A 25,180-nucleotide genomic window follows, 5' to 3' on the forward strand; every position below is an offset into this window, starting at 1 on the left:
AAACCTAATTTTCTCCTTGATAATTTACGACAACCCCTAAGCTTAGCTTCTCAACAGCTGCTCAAAGCCCACTGAGCATGTGCGTGTTGCAGACACTCCTAAAGAAATCCAACATGGGATACTCCTGTGACAACTTTGAAAGCCTGGATCATTGTAACTATAGAGATGTTAAACCCTTAGGTTTGTTCAGTATGTTCAGTATATAAAATAGGGTATTTCTAGCAGGGCCGGAACTAGGGGTAGGCAGAGTAGGCACGTGCCTAGGGCGCAAAGCTTGAGGGGCGCCAGGCACGTACCTCTCACTGCTACCTGCCCCTAGTCCAGCTGAGTAAGTGCCGCTACAGTCCATGCGCTTATTTGTGCGCATGCGCGTACATGCGGGGGAGAGCGTACCTGGAGAGGAGAGGTCAACGCAGCCGGTTAGTGCGCGTTTGCGCGCCTCCTATGTGATCGGTCAGTGCGCATGCGCGCGCAGACGTCCTATGTGCACGTCAGTGCGCATGTGGAGGGGATGGGGCGTCACGGCTGGCTGGGTTGCCTGGGGCGCCCAGCCAGCATGGCCCGGCCCTGATTTCTAGCCTTATTGTATTCATTTATAGGGTTTAGTTCTCCTTTAAATACTTTTGAACGAGTTGTATTACTGCCTCTACATTAAGGAGCCAAAGCAAGAGGTTGTAAGAGTCATGTATGGCTGCAAGTGCATTGTGCAATTCCTATTTTTTTTCTCCTGAATGTAGTATTCTATACCTCTATACCATAACTCCAGCATAATTGCAGCCACAAAGGGGAGCTGCGGAATCTGTAGTTGCACAGTTAAACTAACACTTTTCCAAAAATAACTTACATTTGCAGCAAGATTACACCAAAGGGACTCGTGGTGGATACAGGAGCGACATCACATATAATTACAAACATTAAAAAGTTTAAAAGGTTTGATGAGACATTCAAGCCGCAGAACCACAACACGGAGTTGGCGGACGGTAAAAAGACTTCCGGTGTAGCGCTGAGGAGAAGTGACGCAGAAGTGTGCCTGACTGACAGCAAGGGGAACAGAGTAAAGACAACATTACTAAATGCACTGTATATCCCCACATATCCACGGGACATTTTCTCTGTGGAAGCAGCAACAAGCAATGACTTATATTTTAAATTTCATCAAGAAGGGAGCTACTAAGCACAAAGGAAATAGAGAATATTGCAATATATTTTAGCATCTCAGCTGTTTCTTCCAAAGCAGTAACCACATTATAAATTATAAATAGGTAGGATTATACAGTTGTATTACTGTCAGGTTCCTGCAATTGGTTTGTATGTAGGCAGCAGTAAGGTATATCAATATGTCATTAAGTGAAGTAATGATATTTCCTAGATAATAATGATTACAGAATGTGGTAATAGTAGAAAGTGCCCACTTAAAGCTAAACATCTTCATACATGGAAGAGCACGTCCCTGGGGGTTTGGCTATCTCTTCACTGCGTATGAAATAACGATATTGAATAACTGACTCTGTTCATAGAGTGTAGCACTAGGCATATTAGCCTTTAGCTGCAGCTGTCTCTAGACAATGTTCTGATCATATAGACATGGAGATGATGCATACCCACAGAACCAATCGAATCATTCAAATCCATTACAATGATTAGATTATTCACAAGAGCCACTCTGGTCTAGATTTCCAATATCTCTTACTCCCACAGAACAATATATATTGTCTCCGTTGACTACTTAAGTACAATTATGAGAGTCTGTTGAGGATAATTTACTTACAAGATATTGTATGTTTTGCAAATTCAAAGACATAAGCTGCCTATTTAGTCATCTAATGAAATGTACATGTGCTGTAATATATCACCAGTCATTACACTTAACAACTTGGAGGCTCCATTAGAAAAGCAGGAGCAGCGTGCAAACCTTATTGTACCAAATGGTTTATTTGCAAACGAAGGTGCTACATTGCACAAGTCCAGCTGCACCCAGCAACCAATCAGACTTGTCCAAACTAATCCTATGCTGACACATTTTTTTAGCCTGTCTTGGTAGAAGCTGTGTTCAAATAGGTGGTTGCTTCTACTGATGCGTTGCTTGGTCTTTGCCATGTGTGGCCTCTTCAACCTGGGCATGCTGGGGACAGTAAGTGGGTGTCCTCTTGGATGTCCCCTAGGGAGTGCTGTTGGGTGCAAGATGCAGTTGACTGTGTTGAAACCGCATTGCTCCAGTGCAGAACGCTGACTTCAGTGACATCCCATCTATGGGGCAAATTTACTAAAGGGCGATGTGACTAACGCTGGCGAAAACAGTGTGATGTCATTTTGGTACTTTGCTGATTTACTAAAGGGCGTAGGCGTAACTTCGCTAGTGAAGGAGATAGACAGTAGCACAACTTCGCACTCTAACTCCAGGAGAATTTTTGCTCTGTCGAATGGACGTATATGTGAAAATTTACTAAGATGCAGATTTTACTGAACGTTACCTCTTGCGCCAGACTTGCCTTCGCCAGCTCAAACCAGGCAAAGTGAAATGGAGTGTATTGGACGTCCTCAATTTTTTTCTTGAAAAATTTTCCCAAAAAATGCCTGTCTTTTTCAGGGTGATAGGCTGCAAAAGTCCGTAAAAAATTTTTTGGGTACCCGGGTTCCCCCCTACATTTTCTAAGATATGGAACATTAACTATACACTGGGCTCAGGTGTAGGGCATTATAACTACTCTATTTTTTTTTAAATTAAGGTTCCCTGGATTTGTGTAATGTATTCAACTTTATCTTTTCTCGCCATATGCAAATTAGCCAAAGCTAGCGCATCTTCGCTTTGAATGCCGAAGTAAATTCGCCAGCATTCAGCGCCCTGGACACAACTTTGCGCCTGAGCATATTTTCGCCTGGCGAAGTGTTGCGATGGCAGTGAAGCTGTCGCTGGCAAAATCTTCGCTGCTTAGTAAATTTCCCCCAATTTTATGCTATTGGTCAACACAATTTTGCTACCGAAATAATGAATTTAACCTCCAAAATCCATTACCTGATGAACACTGAATTTCTTCTTCTTCTCGACAACCAATATTTCACAAAATTAAAAATGACAGAGGGTCAGCTCAATTTATTAATAACTTCTCAACACAAATCCAGTTAGAGACACCAAGGGACCATGTCATCCCTGCCATAGCTAATCTACTTAACAAATAGGAATATTAGCCTGAGGCAGTGTCTTTTAGTAGCTGCTTGTTTCAAATAAATGGGCAACAATGGATGGCCTTAGATTGCTTTTACATTGTTGTCTTGTAAACTGCGATACCCCTGCATGCAGTCAAGGCTATGGTAAGGTGGAAGAAATTGCAATATTTAACCTCAGTACTAAAAGCTTCAATCACTGCAACAATTTCAGCCTCTGCTAATTATTTTCCACGTAGACAAAAAAACCCTAAAACTGCTGGCTATACTCTAAGCCCTGTGCTCAAAGGAATACAGCATATACAATAGAGTTTATATTTTCCATATATCATTAAAGGGATACTGTCATGGGAAAAAAAAAATTTTTCAAAATGAATCAGTTAATAGTGCTGCTCCAGCAGAATTCTGCACTGAAATCCATTTCTCAAAAGAGCAAACAGATTTTTTTATATTCAATTTTGAAATCTGACATGGGGCTAGACATATTGTCAGTTTCCCAGCTGCCCCCAGTCATGTGACTTGTGCTCTGATAAACTTCAGTCACTCTTTACTGCTGTACAGCAAGTTGGAGGGATATCACCCCCTTCCCTTTCCCCCCAGCAGCCAAACAAAAGAACAATGGGAAGGTAACCAGATAATAGCTCCCTAACAGAAGATAACAGCTGCCTGGTAGATCTAAGAACAACACTCAATAGTAAAAACCCATGTCCCACTGAGACTCCTTCAGTTACATTGAGAAGGAAAAACAGCAGCCTGCCAGAAGGCATTTCTCTCCTAAAGTGCAGGCACAAGTCACGTGACCAGGGGCAGCTGGGAAACTGACAAAATGTCTAGCCCCATGTCAGATTTCAAAATTGAATATAAAATAACCAGTTTGCTCTTTTGAGAAATGGATTTCAGTGCAGAATTCTGCTGGAGCAGCACTATTAACTGTTTTCCCATGACAGTATCCCTTTAACATGTTAGCTTTTGCTGAAATATTGTGAAACTTGCTGATAGCTTTAAACTAGCCCCCTTAAAAGACCAACACTACATAGAATATGAATTGTGCTGTCCCTCTCTATACAGATGCTGATCAGTAGTCCAGCAAGGTTTCCCCTTTCTTTCTGGAGAGCTATTATTTTCCATGACTGAGAGCAAGCAGGAGATATGCATTATCGTCAATCAGTATATGGGGTAGGTGCAAAAGCCTGCACTGCACTCGGAATGTGCAGTCAACAGCAACGACATGTAGAATGGGCTATACATTTCTATCACCCAGTTAGAGCTTGGGTAATAATGTCTGCATGTCTACTGGATGATTTTAGATGAATGAGGATAATGAGATGGTGCTCTTACTTACTAACAGCTTTATAAGTTTTTGTCTAAAAAAAGAAAAGAATAATGGGACTTGTAATACAACAGTTAGATAAAAGACACTTTAATGTGAAAAGAAGCATGGCTATTATAAAATGCAGAGCTGAGTTAAGCTAGCTCTTTCACATTCCTGTAAAAATCCTACAATAGTACCTTTCCAACCCCATAGATTTAGGCTGATGTCACACAGGGATGTATCTCTGCCAGTGAAATATCGCCTAGACCGAGCACTGCTGCCTCCCTCTCACTTGACAAGGAAACCATGTGACTGCTCCAATACTCACACTCACACATTTCAATTTGAAAGCTCACTAGATAATTTTAAGACTTAAAAACACAGATTCATGCATCCGTTTAACTATAGAAATTTAACAAACTTGGAGAGTTTAGCTTCATGTAAATGGTTGCAGAACTGTGGAAAATGTCATAAAAATGGATTTGGAATGCAAAATGACATCGCAGTTATGCCATTTTTAGCTCTGTCGTGTAATATGGCTACTTATATAGACAGTGGGAGGGTTTGAGAGGGCTCCAAACCAACTGGTTGATGTGGAAGGCAAGGGGTGGATACATGATGTCTAATGGGGTGTTTTTTGTTCCTGTGAAACAGTCAGCATGAAGAAATCCTAGCACGTTTTCCCAAACAAGTTCACTGCTGGTGAAACCCCATATTTTTTTAATTAAAATAAAGTTTGCCATATATTATATACTGGTATATTTACCAGTAGTGATGGGCAAATAAATCCGGCTGGCATGAATTTGCGTCAAATTTCCGCGTTTCACTGCAGGCGAATAAATTCGCAAATCTCCCGCGAAAATTTGCGGCATCAATTTCCAATTTTTTTCGTGAAAACGTTTGAATTGCTTGATTTTTTCCCTGAAAACATTCGAATTGCTAGATTTTTCCGTGAAAACGTTCGAATTGTTCGATTCTTCCATGAAAACGTTCAAATTGCTTGATTTTATCGTCAAAACGTCCGAATTGCGAGATTTTTCTGTGAAAATGTTCGAATTGCTGTTTTTTTCGTGAAAACATTAAAATTTCAAGTTTTTTTCGTGAACTTTCCGATTTCACAGGGAAATTCGCACATTTTTCTGCGAAGCGCAACGGGAGAAATTCGCCCATCGCTATTTACCAGTTCAAGCTGCTGTGCTGAGCTGATTGGTAACAAATTTCTATTAAATTAAATATGATTAGTGCTGCCCTTTTGGGTGAATTGCATACGTTGAAAATAATTAGGTTTGTGCTACTGCCACATGACAACAAATATCTATGGTACCACTCAACAAATAAGTATTAAATGAAAATACAAAAATATGATAGAAATAATAAAGGAGAATACACTCACAGTTCACCTCAGTCCCAAGGTGCAAAGACCAAAAACACTGTATCCAAAAAGATGTGAGGATCTCCAAAAATAAAGAAACAAATGTAAAAAGTAGAAAAATTTATTAGGACATGAAGACCTAACGCATTTCGTGCCTGTTGGAGCACTTACTCATAGGCATACGTTCCCCAAATCTTTCACATGATGTCATAAACTAATCATAGACAATAATCATAGGGCATCAGTTGAGTCTGCTAGAAATGCATTCACCAGGAAAATTCTGGAGCATTTATAGGTTAAATCTAAGATTAAAAAATAGGAAAGCAAAGGGTGTTTCTTCTGTATGGCTGTATTCTTCTGTATGCTTTCTATACTGAATTGTGAGAAAAAACCTAATGGTTTCCTGCCAGGTAATGACAATATTCATGACTGCTGTTTTTATCAGTAAACCTACACTTTAAACCAAGATTGCTATAAACACAGCAGTTTTAGAAAGGTTTTACAGAAGAAACTTCGCAAATAGTTTCTGCCATAAAGTAATATTTATATTTGTCATGTATTGTTTGTTCAGTTATCAGGCATCGTATTTATTCAGGTTATAAATGCCTATTCCATTCTCTGTTGTCTTTGGATTTAAACCCTTTTACTGCTCTTATTAACAGCAACCTTAGATTACAACTACAGTAGTCAAAATCAAGGACTGTGGTGTTGTGCACTAGGTATAGTTACCCGTAGCAACCAATTAGTATAGTGTATGTATAAAACCCATTATCCAGAAAGCTCAGAATTACAGAAAGGTTGTCTCTCATAGACTCCTTTTTCTCTGTAATAATAGAACAATGCCTTGTACTTGATCCAAACTAAGATATACTGTAATTAACCTTTATTAGAAGCAAAACCAGTCTATTTGATTTATTTAATGTTTAAATGATTTTCTAGTAGGCTTAAGGCAAAGATCCGTTATCTGGAAAGCCCCAGGTCCCGACAATTCTGGATAACAGATCCAATACCTGTAATTACTATTTACTTGCCACCTATATAAAACTAAACATCTGATCAGTTGCTATGAGTTACTACACCTGGCACTGTACTGTCTTATCCCCTCTGTAGTTATTTGGCTATTCAACTACAACTCCAAGCAAGAGTCATAGACTATGACATATGTGAGGAACAAGTGACACATTTTTTATCTCTATTAAATTGTTGCTTGGAAACTATAATGTTTTATTATCTTTCATTTATATCCCATTAAACCTGCCTGCACAAAAGCGCTAAAGATTAGGGTTACCTGAATATTATACAGGTATTGGATCCATTATCCAGAAGCGCATTATCCAGAAAGCTCCGAATTACAGAAAGGCCTTCTCCCATAGACTCCATTTTATCCAGATTTCCTTTTTTTCTGTAATAATAAAACAGTAGCTTGTACTTGATCCCAACTAAGATATAATTAATCCTTATTGGAGGCAAAACCAGCCCACTGGGTTTATTTAATATTTACATGATTTTCTAGTAGACTTAAGGTATGAAGATCCAAATTACAGAAAGATTTGGATAACAGGTCCCATACCTGTATATATTTAATTATTTGTTTGTTAGTTAGGGATGTTCTTTTTTATGGCATTTTTAAACAGTTCTTTCCTGATTTATGACGTTGAGCTTTGAGGAATACAGAGCGGTTAGTAAAGAATGGCACCAAATGGTAGAATACTAAGGCTGATGTACACCAGTAGACCAAGGGGGTCACAATACATGATGTTGAGCGCAGAAGTGGATCATATTCTGTAAATTGCAGGGATATTAAGAGTCACCAATGAGTTGTGCGAATGTATGAAGGCACAAGGTCACAGGCCGAGTTTCATTATAAAGGTCAGACAATTACAAGGCGCTTTCTACCATCCAGATTCTTCATTTAATAGTGACAAAAATAAATGGCAGCATTGGATTCCTGACATTAACCTTTGCTCGTGCAATTAGTGCAAAGGAAAACACATTTGTTTAGTTTCCCCTACAGACCCGATCTTTTCTCATCTTTTCTCTTGTAATCCTTGTAATCCTCTGCTAGATTCATTTGAAACATTTTCCTATAAATTCCACTGTACGCTATAAAAAGCATTGAAGATAAATAAAGGGCCGCAAAGCCGCACACGTAATTTGCTTGATTCCAGAGCACTAGGGACTAGCACTTGCGCAATCCTGTGAGAGGGAGGGGGCAACGGAAGATGCCTCTGGGCCCCCTCAGGGGAGATCTAGCCCTGCCAACGGCATTCAGCATTCTAAAGTGGCTACCCTAGTTTGCAGTCAATTTAAAGTAGAAGATTCAATTGCAGAAAAGTGTTAAAAAAACAGGGAGCTTTGCACACTTTTTTCACCTTTCCCCGATATCATAAATGATTCTATCTTACTCTTTTAATAGCAGTCCCATAGAACACACACATTGATAGAAATAGAAGTATGTAACATATATCTAATAGTATATGGAACCGTGGGAACACTCACCAAAACATACAGTAGCAGGCCTGGGTGCAAGTAACCTGGGTGCAAAGCAACAAAACAGTATCTCACTAAAAGGTGTTGTTCGCCTTTAAATGAACTTTTAGTATGATGTATGTATGTATGTATGAGTGATATTCTGAGACAATTTGCAATTACTTTTCATTTTTTTTTTTTTTATTATTATTATTTGAGTTATTTAGCTTTTTATTCAGCAGCTCTCCTGTTCTGAATTTCATCAATCTGTTTGCTAGGGTCCAAATTACCCTAACAACCATGCATTGATTTGGATAAGGGACTAGAATATGAACAGGAGAGGGCCTGGATAGAGAGATGAGCAATAAAAAGTAACAATAGCTATAAATGTGTAGCCTTACAGAGCGTTTGTTTTTAGATGGGGTCATTGAACCCCATTTAAAGGTGAAAAGAGTCTGAAGAAGAAGGCAAATAATTCAAAAGCTATGAAACATGAAAAATGAAGGTCACTTGAAAAGTTGCTTAGAATTAGCCATTCTATAACACACTAATGGGGGAATGTAATAAAAGTCTCAAAGAGCAAAACAATTTGCACAAATAAGAATGAAAAATTCACATTTCGCAATGTAATTCTCTTCCTTAAATTGTTATTACATTGCAAATTTTAATTGCACATTGCCCACTTTTAAGAAGTGCTTGAAGGTGTCGTAATCTTTTGGAGCAAACATCACAACTTTTTCAGTAAAAAGTGTTAATACATTCTCGGCGCACTGGTACAAACTATAAAATTCGCAAATCACCTTCCCCTGTCGGAAGTGGTCGCTAAACAGTTTGTTTGCACAAAGGCATAACTTTTCGCATTGCAAATAATTTTCCCATTACCGACTTTTACTACATTCCCAACTAAAAGTTAACTAAAGTGTGAACCACCCCTTTTACAGGCTCATTAGAGCCACTGATTTTAAAGAAACAAGAGAAAATTTGTTTATTTATTAAAATCAGATACTCCGAGCCTGTTAAGTGTGGTACTCTTTTGTTGCCTTATAAATATTTTTTTATAGGTATATACTGACTTCTTCAGTCAGTTGCAACACAGCAGATGCTTCCAACATAGACGGTGCCTCCTAAGGATTCAATGGGAACCCAGTTGGCTGTCTCATAGATAAATTTTCACGAAATTCGTGAAAATGGTGCAAAATTTGTGAAACGGCCATTTTGACGCCGGCCCCATTAAAGTCAATGGGCATCCGTTAATCGTCGCCTCCGTCTGATCCATCAATGGGATAAAAAAATTTCCAATAAGCGGCAAATTTTTCGCCAGCTTCGAAACAAGGAACTTCGCCACTAATTCTCGCCTGGTGAATAAATTCGCCCATCACTACTCACTACTAGGGATGTCGCGGACTGTTCGCCCGCGAACTAATTCGCGCGAACATCGACTGTTCGCGTCCGCCGAATGTTCGCGAACGTCGCGCGACGTTCGCCAATTTGGGTTCGCCTTAGCTGGCGCTTATTTTTGCCCTCTCACCCCAGAGCAGCAGATACATGGCAGCCAATCAGGAAGCTCTCCCTCCTGGACCACCCCCACACCCCCTGGACCACTCCCCTTCCATATATAAACTGAAGCCCTGCAGCGTTTTTTCATTCTGCCTGTGTGTGCTTGGAAGAGCTAGTGTAGGGAGAGAGCTGTTGAGTGAATTGAGGGACAGTTGATAGTAACTTTGCCGGCTAGTAATCTACTTGATACTGCTCTGTATTGTAGGGACAGAACTCTGCAGGGATTTGAGGGACATTTTAGGTTAGGTAGCTTTGCTGGCTAGTAATCTACCTTCTACTGCAGTGCTCTGTATGTAGCTGCTGTGGGCACTGCTTCTGATCTCTCATCTGCTGACTGCTGCCTGTAACCCAATAGTCCTTGTAAGGACTGCTTTTATTTTCTTTTTTGTTTTTTTTACTTTGCTACTGTAAGAGCCCAGTGCTATTAGTCTAGCTGTGTTGGGGAGTGGGACTGGTGTGCTGCTCCTCCTAGTAGTTCACCACTACCAGCACCAACCAGAGTCAAAATTGTTACAAAGTATCTTATTTGCACCTGTTAGCTGTTCTGAGCTCTCTGCCAAAAGCTAATTAAGTTAGAAACTGTTTTTTTTCTGGCTGTTCAGTTCAGAGAAAAGAGGGACTGGTGTGCTGCTCCTCCTAGTAGTTCACCACCACCAGCACCAACCAGAGTCAAAATTGTTACAAAGTATCTTATTTGCACCTGTTAGCTGTTCTGAGCTCTCTGCCAAAAGCTAATTAAGTAAGAAACTGTTTTTTTTCTGGCTGTTCAGTGCAGAGAAAAGAGGGACTTTCCAGTACAAAAGAGGGACAGGGGGTTGAGTGGTCAAAAGAGGGACAGTTGGGAGGTATGCAAGTGCCACCTAGCTGTGTGAGCTTTTTCACATTCTGTCTAAATAACAATAATAATTCCGTGTCCGTAAACATCACCTGAGTGATGTTTTTACAGCAGCAATAATATATTCCGTACCCACTACTGTATACGTTGCCCTTGCAGGCATTGTTTGCCCAGTCTTTAACCAAGTGCCATCTAGCTGTGTGAGCTTTTCACATTCCGTGTCCAGAAACATCACCTGAGTGACGTAGTGTGATTTCTGCCCTTTACAGCACAAAACGCAGCGCTGTGTCAACAATGTATTTTTCAGATACATTTTTGCCCTTGATCCCCCTCTGGCATGCCACTGTCCAGGTCGTTGCACCCTTTAAACAACTTTAAAATCATTTTTCTGGCCAGAAATGTCTTTTCTAGCTTTTAAAATTCGCCTTCCCATTGAAGTCTATGGGGTTCGCGACGTTCACGAACCGTTCGCATTTTTGACACAAGTTCGCGAATATGTTTGCGAACATTTTTTCCGCCGTTCGCTACATCCCTACTCACTACATTCACATAACAAAAATTCACCTTTCCCTCTGTTGAAATACAGGGATATAATACAAATACACAGGCAACACTGACATTTTTAAAACATTTTTAAAAAAAATATCATATTTCAGGGAAAAAGTTATAGCACATTAAAAAAAAAATAGATAGAACAGCCAAGTGGTCCAGAAGTGCAATATTCATTGGCACAAAAGATAAAGCCAGGAAACATCAGGACGCACTGTTCATATTGTATATTTCCATATGCAGCTTAAAGAAGGTTTTTTGGATCCAAAACTACAGGTAGTATTGAGACTTAGACTATGTTTCTTTATGTCTCTAAAACTTCAAAAAAAATGGAAAAGTCTAAAATGGACCTCTACATGTACAGTTACCTTTTGTGAGCATATGGTCTAATTTTAATTCTTCTTCATTGAAGGGTCAGAATTTTTAGAAGGGTTTTTTTAACACTAAAGCACATCACCGGGAGGGAGAGGGGCAATGCCTGGAAGCTTAGGGGGGGGGGCTTTTGTTGGGGGGGGGTTCTCCTTTAAAGGATAGTCCCCCCTCCCTGCTTCCCCCTGGCATTGGTGTAAAAGGGTTAAAATGTTAATGGTTTCATATAAATGTTTTAGTAATGGTTAATACATATGTTTAGTTTGCCTACTAGGGGAAGCTAGAGGATAACAGTTGTGAGGGAAAGTCCCCCAGCGGCTGGAGTATAGTCAGTTGTTTAAGGAAAGGTTTCAGGAAGCAGAAGGCATTGCAGCAGTAGAGTCATCTCCTGGAAGAGGTACTGAGCCTAGGTAGTGTGAAGCCTAGTGGTGTAACAGTATGCTCTAGACAGTGTAAGTTAGAGAGGTAACTAGCATGGGCAGCTACGGCCCCAACTAGGAGTGAGTGGGCATAGTGTTCCCAGCGGGAATCCCACCAGCCAGGGTTTAAGAGGAAAGCCTAGATCCAGATTGAGACGGCCAGGGCCCAAGAGGGGTGCCTGTGAGTGTGTGTGTGTCTCCTGTCAATGTGCCCGTTATGGGCAATGTTCTGCAAAAAGGCTGGGAGACTGAGCCCTGTGAATGTGCTGCTGTTCTGCTGAGGGATGTGACAATAAAGAGAATGTGATTGTGCTACAACTCTCTGCTTGGTGTACTTCACTCAAGGGTTCCCCCACACAAAAAGGGCGGTAGTAATTCAAGGGTTAACAATGGGTAAGGCACAAGAGATATTTGCCCCGTTACATAGGTGATTATCCCTGAAAGTGCCCCTAATTTATTACTAGCATATAGGTGCAAGTAAGTGCAGTGGAGGTCATGGGCGCCATCTTCCAGCTCTTTAGTATTCTTTGGGTCCTCTTCCTTCCCTTTGGCAATTTCTGGCACTTTTGGCACATGCGCAGTTGCTACAAACAGGAAGACTGCTCTAACTGCACCTGCGCCAATACGGCTCACTTCCTAAAGAGTACAGAAGAGCTGGAAGATGCCCATGAGCTCCACTCACTCTGCACTTTTAGGGGTAATCACCTATGTGGGGGTGAAGCGGGGGGGCTATGTAGGGTAGGGGTTATAATTATTGGGGGGTTAGTTCTCCTTTAATAAGCAAGTTTGAAAATATACAGGATTAATGTGGAAAAAAGAGGAAAGAAGCTGTAAGTTACAGTATTTTGAAAGTAATTGTAATGAGCCGCTAGGCAGTATAAGTACATGACTGAGCGCTTAGAACACTGATCAAATTAATTAAAAGCCTCTGGCAAAGAAGCTTTTCTGTTTTCCATCTTTTTTTCATTTTTGGTGAGTTGGCCTTAAAATTGTAGCAAGACTAAGATGATATGTTACCCCAACATATTATATATATATATATATATATATATATATATATATATATATATATATATATATATATATATATATATATATATATATATATATATATAAAACATCAAAATTAGCCGGTACTCGCGTTACAAAAAAATCAAAATGCCTGGGTGCAGATAGAATAATCGTTGTTCGTATATGTGTATGCAGGTAGGTTTAAACCGTGGCATCTGTAATTGATTAGTCTTGGAACAGATCTCCAATCACCATTAAAAACCTGTGTTTAATGGTCAAACGGACAAATATCAGATAAAGAAAGAGTAATTCTACAATTGCTCTATTTGCTTTAATGAAGGTAAATCTGCTATTCTCTCAAACTCTCTGCCGGGCTTCTTTGGGTTCCTGTTTTGGAAGCATTTGCCTAATACTTATTTTGATCACTAAACGTAATTTGTTCAGGTCCAAAGGACAGGAAAATGCTTTTTTGATTTGGGAACAAGGGCAAAAAGGCTACTGTTGTGCTGTTTAGCAACTTAATTTCCCTTAATCAAGCATGTTTTTCTGACATTAAACAGTCCTTGCTATTGGTGTGCCTTGTTAGTATTCATGGTAGCACTGCCATAACCAAAACTAGTCAATTTGTCAAATAAAAAAAAAAAAAGGCTTCAGCCTCTGCTTTAAATTCATCCATCCGCTGTTGTGCGCCGAGAAGTGATAATAGAGTTTTAACTTCATTATTAAAGAAAGAATGAAACAAATCAAGTACAGTGCTGGAATTTCTCTTGGCACATTATAAACAGACAATCAAGATGAAAATCAATAATAGTGGAAAACACAATGTATGAAAAATAACAGCTTATTCACAATAGGATAACCAAAATAAATTTTCTGTGATAAAAAAAAAAGTAATATCTGTTTAATGGAATTGAAGCTAGTATTGTGGCTTTGCTGGATTTTTTTTTTTTCTACATTTACAAATATCCTTTGCAGGCTCCCAAGTACATTGCATATGAAAACTTAGCTGTAATTGGCATTGTGCTCCCATTTCAGTAATATTAATCTTCTGTGTGTCGTGCCCTTCCAATCCTCTCTCCTCTCTTCTACAATGTGTCTCAGCCATCTCCCTTCTCCCTCATGTGTGCCATCAGAATAGCAAGTACTTCTGTGTGTAATTAAAAGAAATATGTGCTAAAAGAAAGCAATTAGGAAATATAATGATTGCATTTCTTATGGGTGGGGGCAATTGCATACAGGTATTGCTTTGATCTGTATTATAGATACATATGTCATGTAAGCCATTTTGGGCTGCATTCAATTGGGGCTATGTAATAAAAGGTGCCATAGATCTGTTTACCTATTGCATCCAGTCAGCAGGTAGCATTTACTGGTCACATCTTATTGGTTGCTATGGGTTAATGGGTAAACTTTGTGACCCTGGAACTGATCAAGCAATACTATAGGGCAGGAATTAAGGGCTCCTCTGCACCCTAAGCTTCCAGCTCCATAACCGTTAGAGGATGTGCATTAGGCAGGAGGAGGATGCCTCAGAACTATCAACTTTCTTTGTCTCAAAGGGGGGGGGGGGTCTTGCAGCACGTGCCGCAGAAAATTTTTGGGTCTGTGACATAATTGGAAGTGAGGTCACTCACATGCATTATAAAGGAACTGTGCGCTTCCTACACCAAAAAGTCTGTCCCTCCTATATCTCTTACGAATTTAAAAATCCCAATGTGTCCTGTGTTTTAATAATATTACTTGGGCAGCGATCTCAGACTCCACCAGCCATGCTCCTCCGCACACAGAGCAGTTGTGCATTGTCTTGATACCAGTAAACCCATTCTTATTGTATACTTACTGGATCCTCCGGTCACAATCTCAAGTGTGTCTCACATTGGCCGCACGATCCTGCTTGCGGTTCCACTATTGCCTCTCGTTCCTCTCACCCACACTAGTGTCTCACTTCCTGGTTCTCCCCTCTCTCCTCGAATCCCTGATTGGGTCAAAAGGCAAAGTCCAGACGCTGTGGTTTTGGAAACCGTTCTGGGCGACAAAAGGAAGGCTCAGATAATTTGGTTTAGCTTTATTGTATCAACAATAATAGACACATTCAAATCTGGAAATTTCGGCCTAATGCGTTTGATGATGTACTCACCTCCTCAGAGGCTCACATGCACAGAACCTCTCCTGGAGCCGCATAAATCAATCCATTGACTTCACTGAAGCAGTATGCACATGCCCACATCGGATTTTTGCCTGTAATCCTGCAAAATCATCATAAATTTGAAAGTGAGTAAAAGTGATGGGAGACCGAGGGACACAGTGTAACTATAGGGGAGTTGACAGCTCTGGATTCCTACGTTAGTAATATGTGGGCTGGTCCAAAACCCCCTGGACCTGCCCCCTTTCATGACTTTAGAGATGGGCAGGTCAGGTGGGGGTTTATAAAGAGAAGTGTCGGCCATGTGTGGGTTGGGATTGGGCAGGTTTGGGTTGACTTTTTGTCAACCCGCACATCACTAGCCTAAGTGCCTACCTCACCTGCGCCTTATAAACAAAGTGCGCGTACACAAATGTCTATTACATTTTTGGTGGTAAAAAAACTTTCTTATCAAATCCAAAAGCCAGCGAAAAAATCTTTATCAAATGTCACATTTTTGGTCTGTTGTTTTCCTTGAACCACTGAATTAGATATATAATGCCTGAGATGCTTGTTTCAGCCTTATCCCAACCACACACTTTGCATTGATTTTCCAGGGATGTACATCTGCTGTAGCATGATCTTGACTGATGATCCAGAGCAGAGCAAGTTAGCCTGTAATTTACAAACACTAATATTGCATCTAGTTTGGCCATACATTTATTGGAATGGAAAGGAATGCAAACAAAGCCAGCCAATGAGGCTTTAGCCAATTTAGAAACTAGGAGGGAATAAATTCCTTTCTGATTCCAACAATGACAATGAGATTTCTCTCTGGATCAATAATAAGACTTGTGCCTGGATCAATCATTGCTGACACTTTCACCAGAAAATAAATGCAGATACAGTATGTCATTTCTTAGATTTATCTAACATCAGCTAAATTGAACATATCTTCCTCTGTTGATGATTAAAAGAGATCTAACCCCCCTTACCCTAAGCTTCCAGGCGTTGCCTCCCTCCCCTTTCCCTCCCCGCGATGTGCTTTATTGTTAAAAAAAAAAACTTTTACAAATTCTGACCCTTAAATGCAGAGAAAGGCTGCAGGTCTCTTCGCTGACACAAAGTGTGCAGTTGGGCCAAGTCAGGAATCAGCTTCAACTGCGCATATACAAATCAGCGTCGAAGACTACACAAAGATCCTCAAAATGGCAACCGGGAGCTCCACTGCGCTTCTCTGCATTTCAGGGTGAGTATTTTATGGTCAATACACATAGTTTTGCTTCCAAGCTAGTTCTTTAGACTTGCTCTTTTGTTTATACTGTAAATGGATCTTCAGGTATCAAATGCTGTCTGTGAGATATTAGGATTTCCACACATGCCCATTATTAGAAAATTAAAACTCTATTTTTTAAAGTACCATTTGAGAAAGGTTTAAAACATTTTTCCTAACCAGAAGAACATCCAAGCATCATCTTTCTTTCTCCTGACAACTTTCTTGACTACTTGGTGGTCAGAATAGTCAGAAACTGACCAGAAGGTGGCGCTGTTGTAACAAAATTCAATCATAGTAACAGTGCATGTATCATTTAATATCTTGGAATGAAAAAAAAAATGAATGTACATTACAAAAGTTCTTAGAATAGCACTATCATCAAATTTACATTCACTTATTGAACATAATATAAAATAACAGTCATTGATATTTATATTAGTTACTGTTCTTCTTTAACGCAAAAATTAGCAATTTCATAGTGTACTCAACAACCCCCATAGAATATGACTTCATGTATGGGCACAATAATATATCAGATGAAAGACTCTTCTTGTATCTTCTATTAAACCACAGAACACATTGTCTGAACAGATCAGAAAGTAAACAATATATCCTAAGGCTTGCGCCAATCTGTATTAAGAGATGTATTCTAGAGAGTATTAGGAATGCCACACTAAAAATTCTGCCCTGTGTTATTGACTTTGTAATAAAAAAGTGAGTCCCTCTGTAGGTCTTCCTTTAAGCAAAGTCTTGTATAAACAGCAATGTATAAAGAATAACGCATTGCCACACTACAAATGAGGACATTGAGAAGGTTAATGAATTCAGTACAATGCACTCTACAGTGTATTATGCATACACTGAATTTTAATGAACTATTTTAGATACCGCACACTGGATAAATTGTATTTGTTAATGGATTGCTCCTGCATTAATAGGAGAATGTTATGATGATGATAAGTGCTAGAAGACATAATATAAAAAATCATGAAATCACAAGAAACGGAATTCATAAACAAATTAGCCAAGCACTAAGAAAGTGGCTTGAAAGGGATAATATGAACTCTCTTATATATAAAGTGTTTGGGTTAGCAGAGCTGGCTCTTGAATAAAGACAATTTCTGCGGGGGGGGGGGGCATGGCAGCACAGAATAAAGGAAACATACAAGATTATAAAAGTGTAGGTTTCTTGTTCAGGTGTTTAGCATCAGTCAAACACATGCAGCTTAAAGGAAAACTATACCCCCCAAACAATGTAGGTCTCTATTAAAAGATACTGAGTAAAACAGCTCATATGTAAAACCCTGCTTCATGTAAATGAACCATTATCATAATATTATACTTTTTTAGTAGTATGTGCCATTGGGTAATCATAGATAGAAAATTGCCATTTTAAAAAATAAGGGCCGCCCCCTGAGATCGTAAGATTCACTGTGTACACATACAAACCACATGTAAGGTCACATGAGCCAATTAACAGACAGAGTTCTGCCTTTTGCTTCCTCACTTCTTCCTGTTACAGTTAGTGTTGTAGTATTTCTGGTCAGGTGATCTCTGAGGCAGCACAGATAGAGTCACGAAATGGTGGCTCAAGGCAAGAGATGTAAAAGGGCAATATTTATGTAAATATATATTCCAGTTTGGTAAGATTCTTTAATATGTCATTCAATTTGATATAAACTATCTGTTGCTTAAGTATTCATTTTGGGGGTATAGTTTTCCTTTAAAGAATTTGTAAGAATATTGCAAAACACCTATATCATTACATATCTTTAGTAGTATTGTAAAAAAATCATCATGGTACCTACAGCTGCATGAACACCGTGTTCTATCAAGTTCAACCAATTGAAATTATATTGATCCAGCACACCCTCAAGTGCGCACACACACAGACACACACACACTAAACACATAAGACAATCATAATCTGTCTTCCTTGATCAATAACCTTACATGCCTTCTGTAGCTGAAAACCCAGCTAATAAATTCTCAAATGTATCTACAGAATAAGTCGTTACTGACTCTCTAGGCAAAACATGCATCCCCGTTAATGACTTTGTTATAAAGAACGCCTTCCTTTACTCATACTTAATCATCCTTTCCTTCAGTAGCAAGGGAGGGCCTTGAGTCAACTGCATAAAAATAAGAATTCCCTTTACTGACCTTTGCTGCATTTGTGCAGATTAATCATATCCAATAGAGGGCACATTTAATGAAAACAAACCATTTGTCAAGCCTTCTTTCCCTCTCAGCCTCTGCAAACCTTTAACCCTTTAATGCCCCCAAATTGTGTACAAATGTAGTATAGTGCCAGAGATCATGGAGTCTACATTCTGCAGCACATCTTGGTCAGTGAGCAGAGGGGGACATTTTGACATGTTTTACATTTGTCAGAATAAGTACAAAAAAATTATATAATGTTTGATATATTTATTATATCAATATAAATTGTTATAAAAGCAGGAGGTATTGGGTCACTTCACTTAATTTGACCTAGAGTTTAAATTATTTGTCTTAGTGGAGCCCAAGGTAGAGACCCTGGTTCAAATTCCTGCATATATGGACAAGTCATCTAGAGACTTACATTAAGTTAAGTTAGAAAAATAAGTCACAAGTCTGAAGATTTCACCAAAAGCTTGAGCAAAGATTTGACTAAAGTTCGGACAACTTCATCACAATTTTGACTGTGACCATATTTTTTTTTCACTTTGCCCAGGTTTATAAAGAACTTCAACTTCAAACAAAATATTCTTAAAATGTGTTTGCTGGCCTGGCATACTGTCATTATCAAATATTGACCCTGGTAGTCCTTAAAGGTGCCCTAAGGACTTGTCTGAATTTTTGATCTCTGACATCTACCCACATGTGAACAAAAAGAATTCAGAGAGTTGTTTTCCATGTTGGAACAAATCATTCCTGAGCGGAAATAGTAAAGGCTCAGTAAAGTTTAACTATGGTTAAAAAATTGGTATACACAGTATGTCTAGGGCCATATTTACCATGTAGGTTCCGTAGGGTGGAGTTTTCGCGTTCCAAAAAATAAAAGCTGACAAAAAAAATAACCCTAAAGGTTAGGTGTATTATCACTTTCTTTACATTCAGCATATGCCCTGGATCACTGATGGGAAGGGCGCAGGCTTCATTATTATCCTACTATTACATTACAGCATTTTTTTTTTAAACCCAAGCATAACAAAAAACATGAAAGTTGGAAGCCTCCTTGAATCCCTGTATTATTAATGCTCCTGTGATGGCTGCATTGACATGTTTTTATAATTCATGTGATTTAGTTGTATAATCACATTTACTTTTCAGTGAAACGCAATATGTTGGCTCTATATAAATACATGTTAATAATAATAATAATTTATTAATGTGCTATTTGGAGCTGTAAACCATAACAACCAATCAACAGGTAGCGTGTACTGGCCACCTGTTGGAAAGCTAAAATTTTATTGGTTGCTATAGGTTACTGCTATTGGGCAAATGTATTACACATGGGGGAGTGCTACAAATCTGTATTTGTATTCACATGTACATTATAAATGCATATACATTGCCCATATGAAGCATTCAAATGTCCACCAAGGTCTCAGTTATCTTCTACAACCATTTACTCCTAAATATAAAAATAGCTTTCTCTTTTGCAAAGCTACCTTTAGATGTACAGGTATGGGACCTGTTATCCAGAATGCTCAAGACCTGGTGTTTTCCGGATAATGGATCTTTCCGTAATTTAGATCTTTATACCTTAAGTCTACAAGGTACTGTTTTATTATTAAACAGAAAAAGAAAATAATTTTTGAAAATTTGGATTGTTTGGATAAAATGGAGTCTATGGGAGACGGCCCTTCCGAAATTCGGATCTTTCTGAATAACGGGTTGCCTGATAACGGATCCCATACCTGTACTGGATGATCTGAAAATCTCATCTTTCTTTCTGAATGTAGGGGTTTTTTTTTCTCAGGTAACTTTCTTATCTTGAAACTTTGACATGCAATATCCTAAGGATGCCATTATTCATATAGTTTTATCTCGCTGTCATAAAAGGTTTGAGTTTCAGAAAAATGTAAAGGTTACAATTTAAAGCACTGAACTATTTCATACAGCAGAATTATGGGGTATTGTAGATGAATCAAAGCTGTTCTGTACTAGTCTGACAGATGTATTTGCTGAAATATTCTACACTGGAGACATCCCACGGGGTGATTTAAAGTCACTGTATATAATGCTAATTATTCATATGTTTAAAAGTCATATAAATAATATCCTAGATGAAATATTTTGTCCAACTAGACATAGATAGAATTTTAGTGAATGTTAGAGGAAAGACCCATAGTGTTATCAAATAAGAATAATATCCATGAATTCATCCTATGTTTTACTGAGCTCAAAAAAAAAGAATGTACATATTTAAAATATTCTTAATGTTTTTTTTTCCCTCCTATCTGTACAGTATTTTTGATGCTTCTGTAAGTTTCCCTAAGTAGTAAGAATCCTTTAGAAGTTATCTATTTTTCAGCATCGGGGTCCCGATTCCAGCTTGGACACTTCAGTGTGTTTGAATGTTCTGCATTGGAGACCACATGGGGGGAATGGCAGGTTAATTGTGGACAGATGAAACGGACTATAGTGTGTGATTATGAGAGGGACCTTAGATTGTCAGCTCCACTGGGGCAGGCAGGGACTGATCTGAATGATAGATAATGTATGTAAAGTGCTGCAGGGTCTGTCAGCATAATATAAATAATAAGACATTTGTTGTTCAGTGTAGAAGAGCACTTTACAATGTTTTCCTCTCAGGCCATTTGCCACAGCCAGGAGCCTAGAGATTTGACATTATGAATGGCCTCTTAGAGCATCCATAGCATTATCTTCTCAATTATCCACATGAAGGAACTGATAAATAAATCCTTGTACTACAAACTAATCCACCATGCCATTGGTTAAACATATGCAGAAAAGGAAACTGAACCCAAGCAGGATAGCTGTGTTAGTGCTTTAATAACACAACATGTTTTGGGTTAGCAAGAACCCTTTATCGAGTGTGTGTATATTACCCTGCACGTTAATGAGATCTACAGTGAGCAAACTAAAGTATACAATGCCTAAAAACAATACAAAGCATACACAACCCATGGGAGGTCACTTCTCCTTTTAAGACTGCAGCAAAGAGAACCTCAGTGATGCAATGCCAGTGGAACTTTAAGGGGGTTATTGACTCAGCTCTGAATACCCGAAATTCCCCGAAATCCGAAAAATTCGTGATTTTTTTTTATAAAATCGGACTTTTAAAAAAATCACAAATTTTTCAGAATTTATAAAACCCTGAGGGCTAAAAAGCCTGAATATAAAACCACGGCATCTCAAACCTGTTGAGGTTGAATAAAAGTCAATGGGAACAGTCCCATTGATTTTTGGTTGTGTCGAGGGTTTCGGGCAATTTCACAGTGTTTTCGAGATTTCAGGGAAAATTCACGGATAAATCATGAAAATCTGAGCTTTTCCCGCAAAGCAAATTTTCGGGAAAATGTAATAATAAATAAGCGTTAAAAACCTGAGTGGGTTAGATCAGAGTTTGTAGCAGCCGATATTGAGATAAATTCGGACCTTGATAAATAACCCTCTAAGTCTCAAAATGTCAGGAAAGTCTATGAATATTAGGGCCAAAGACTCCCTTTTCGCCAATCTTCTGTCATTATTTACTGCTCTCTCTACTCTTGGATTTCTTTCCTTATTTAACATAATTATTCTCAATATCTTCCTCCTTACTCCTCCCGATCAGCAATAATTCATATTACACCTGTCAACTTCTCTTTTTCCTGTAATTGTTATTTCCCTTAGGGTATAAACTTACCATCAGCTTATATCCTATTTCCCCTTGGTATTATTCACCATATGGGCCCTTCTTAGGCTTTTTGTATGGCGTCCCATAAATATCTGCTGCAACTATGTTTTAAAAATGAATTTTTATTTGCTTTTTAGGGCCCCAGGCCTTATCTTGCTTCTAGGCTGCGTACAACTTATGGGAAGAACATGGAGATGAATGCTTTTGCCATATGTTAAATTTTCACTTTATGTTTTTAGCAAATTCTAATAATGAACATCTTTAACAGATGTAAAGTTCAGTATCTGTATTTGATTTGTGCATAATAAATTTCAAGTTTTTTCATTAATAAATTCTGTTTTAGCATTTACAACAATTACATTCTTTTGTAGTTAAATTAACAGAAGAGGCTGTCAATACTTAAAGGGATACTATCATGGGAAAAAAAATTGTTTTTCAAAATGAATCAGTTAATAGTGCTGCTCCAGTAGAATTCTGCACTGAAATCCATTTCTCAAAAGAGTAAACAGATTTTTTTATATTCAATTTTGAAATCTGGCAAGGGGCTAGACATATTGTCAATTTCCCAGCTGCCCCAAGTCATGTGACTTGTGCTCTGATAAACTTCAATCACTCTTTACTGCTGTACTGCAAGTTGGAGGGATATCACCCCCTCCCTCTCTCCCTCCCCCTCCTCCCCAGCAGCCAAACAAAAGAACAATGGGAAGGTAACCAGATAGCAGCTCCCTAACACAAGATAACAGTTCCCCTGGTAGATCTAAGAACAACACTCAATAGTAAAAACCCATGTCTCACTGAGACACATTCAGTTACATTGAGAAGGAAAAACAGCAGCCTGCCAGAAAGCATTTCTCTCCTAAAGTGCAGGCACAAATCACATGACCAGGGGCAGCTGGGAAATTGACAAAATGTCTAGCCCCAGATTTCAAAATTGAATATAAAAAAATCTGTTTGCTCTTTTGAGAAATGGATTTCAGTGCAGAATTCTGCTGGAGCAGCACTATTATTTTTTCCCATGACAGTATCCCTTTAAGCAGCTCATTCAAAATGAAATCTAAATTGCAGTTAAAAAGTTTAAACAATAACCCTCCTGAATTGTATACATTATTTGTTGGCTATGCCCTATGAGATCGGTCTGTTGGGATTTTTTCCATCCTTTTATGGTTGCAATTATGGTACCTCTACGATTCATGTCGGGATCCATGAAAATCTCACATCTCATTGGGTGCCTTGTTTCATTGTGCATTTACTTCCTTAATATTATTCTCACTGCCATTTGGCTATTCAGCTACATATTAAAGAGAAAGCTGATGCTGGGGGCCTGGGGCAGAGGAAGATCAAGCAGTAATCCAATGGTGTGGTATCAGAAGGGTTGAGCAGATTCATAGCTAATGTTTATGAACAGGGAAGGTGGCAACATTATAGGAGTCAATAAAGTGACAGGATTCAATAAATCCAAATATACAATATACACCAGGCACAAATAAAACCTTCAGGAATTTAACCTGGGTTGTAGTGGGGTCACTACATTAACACCATCAAGTTCTTAATGTCATTATGCCACAACACGGCACAGCAGGCACAATGTCATCTCTGGGGCTCCGTTATCTTCAAGAACAGCGTGACCTTACATTGAGAAACATGGTGCTGCAACCTGCTTCAGTTCATGGAAGGCAGGCACTAATAAGCAGCCTTATTAGCAGAATTGATGCAAGTTGCAGCGGGTACCAGCAGTTACACTGGAAATCTAAAACTGGATGTCTGCATTTTGGGTAAAAAATCAGTTTGCTTCCGAAAATTGTACATCAAACCTTTGTTAAAAAGGTGTCTTATCTGCTTAGTTGCAAACTCATGCATTATTCTTTGCTATACAGTAACTCTTTATAAGGCATGTCAATGCTGATGTAACCCTTACTAGCGGGTATGTTACGGCTTCCTTCAGGCAATTTAAGTTCCAACAAAAGATAAAACGCAAAGGCAAAACTATTCCATTTTGTACTATATTGCTCTGGTATCACTCGGCCAAATATTTACAATATGAAAAAACATACAGATGCAAAAAGACCACTGTAACATCTATAAGATATAAAATAGCAATTAATGGCGGAGAGTCATTCAAGTGTATAAAATATACAAGAGAAAAAAAGTAGGAATATATTGTGAAACTATCTGTACAGAAGCACCTCGGTTGGCAATACATGTCACCTTTTACAGACAAAAAACACTACCCTGCCACAGGTAGCACTATACTTGGGATGACAAAAAGCTGTTGCTGGTAACTTTGAGACAAATTTAAATTTTTTTACCTGAAAATTCAGCTTTTCTAGCACAGTGCAGAGAGCACAATGGCATTAAATAAAAATTGTCATTACAAAAAGTGTGCCTGCAATTAAAGTCTTCATTTAACAATTAGGCTTGCTGCCAATTTAGCTGCCTTGCTCCCGTGTACCTGCCTGCAGCATGCAGCCTGCTGTCTGGTTCTGATGCCTGCCCTCTGCTGGATTAGAACCTTCTGCGTTGCGGCTGCTGAGCTTGTCTCTAGGCTACAGAACCTGCCTGCAGCACTTGGGTTTATTTATTGGTGAGCCCATGATTAAGTGCCCTGAGTGGGAGCGAAACGTATAGGGTGGATGGAGATGATATACATATTTTAATATATGTATAAATAAAAATATATTTTTTTAACTAATCTTCTCTGGTCTATTGCTATTTTATATCTTATGCCCATGATTGCTGTATGAGTCTGTGGGGAGAAGAAGCCCTATAACAATAATGACCCCAAATATACCATCATTCATTGATTCTCACTTACACAGTCGGCAGCATAATCTGCAACTCTTACTCCGATATGAGATCAGCCAGGACACAGCCTGGATCAG

General features: G+C 38.8%; 1 protein-coding gene and 1 long non-coding RNA gene across 2 annotated transcripts in view; one reads left to right on the forward strand and one right to left on the reverse strand.

The window, feature by feature from the left end:
* LOC108706580 (gamma-aminobutyric acid receptor subunit beta-1) overlaps positions 1-25,180 on the forward strand; it is a 227,608-nt gene that overhangs the window by 177,846 nt on the left and 24,582 nt on the right. The gene's annotated exons all lie outside the window — the stretch shown is intronic.
* LOC121399277 lies at positions 13,874-16,207 on the reverse strand. Its single transcript, XR_005964872.1, has 3 exons — positions 15,193-16,207; positions 14,896-15,080; positions 13,874-14,202 (listed from the first exon to the last, which is right to left on the reverse strand). It is a non-coding gene; the product is annotated as an uncharacterized LOC121399277 (long non-coding RNA).

This window comes from Xenopus laevis, chromosome 1S (assembly GCF_017654675.1).
Source record: "Xenopus laevis strain J_2021 chromosome 1S, Xenopus_laevis_v10.1, whole genome shotgun sequence".
In the NCBI taxonomy this organism is placed as follows: domain Eukaryota; kingdom Metazoa; phylum Chordata; class Amphibia; order Anura; family Pipidae; genus Xenopus; species Xenopus laevis.